This window comes from Cynoglossus semilaevis, unplaced genomic scaffold, assembly GCF_000523025.1.
Source record: "Cynoglossus semilaevis isolate Cse_v1.0 unplaced genomic scaffold, Cse_v1.0 scaffold4020, whole genome shotgun sequence".
NCBI lineage: Eukaryota > Metazoa > Chordata > Actinopteri > Pleuronectiformes > Cynoglossidae > Cynoglossus > Cynoglossus semilaevis.
Genome location: NW_007590045.1, coordinates 1 through 652, shown reverse-complemented (window position 1 = coordinate 652; position 652 = coordinate 1). Strand labels below are relative to the sequence as shown.

The 652-nt window shown below is 34.0% G+C and overlaps 1 long non-coding RNA gene across 1 annotated transcript; it reads right to left on the bottom strand.

Annotated features, from left to right (window-relative positions):
- LOC112486674 (uncharacterized) lies at window positions 1-561 on the bottom strand. The gene is made up of 2 exons (XR_003049171.1): window positions 414-561; window positions 1-210 (listed from the first exon to the last, which is right to left on the bottom strand). It is a non-coding gene; the product is annotated as an uncharacterized LOC112486674 (long non-coding RNA).
- Between the last annotated feature and the right edge of the window lie 91 nt (window positions 562-652).

The window sequence follows — 652 nt, the reverse complement described above, 5'->3', positions numbered from 1 at the left end:
AAATCCATAATTAGGTAAACTTGCAGCAAGCAAATGATTGACAAATTACGTTCTGGAATTCCAAAATGTTTGCTTACCTCTACAAAGTTCCCAGAATACACCTCTTCCAGTGTGACCTCCAGGTCTAGTATGATGTCATTTCCTCTGGGAATGTTTCTGTCCTGCTGCTGGCGGTTTCCTCCAAACATAAAACCAAAATCTCCAAAAAAACTGTAGTGAAAAACATGCCATATTGTGTATTTGGTTTTGAATGTTTTTATTCACACAACATTTTATGAGGTAAGTCACTTCATCTAATATATTGATAAAAATGTTTTCATAGCTGATGTAAATAACCTGGAGATTTTTGGTTCAATTAGCAACAACTACAACTTGAACAAAATGTCTACAAATGTTTATAGGATGAAACTAACCTAGAAAAGATGTCATTGTGTGAGCTGTGGTGTCCTTCTTTAAGTCCGTCCTCTCCATACGTGTCGTACTGTTTTCTTTTCTCTTCATCTGAAAGAACCTACAAAAATATACACACACATGGTATATCGTTACATCGACACATTTTAAAATGGAGCAGGGTGTGTAACAAACAAACAAAAATTAGCCATTAAAACATGTGTTAAAATATCTAAATGAAAAACAGCCAAAATGTTAAATA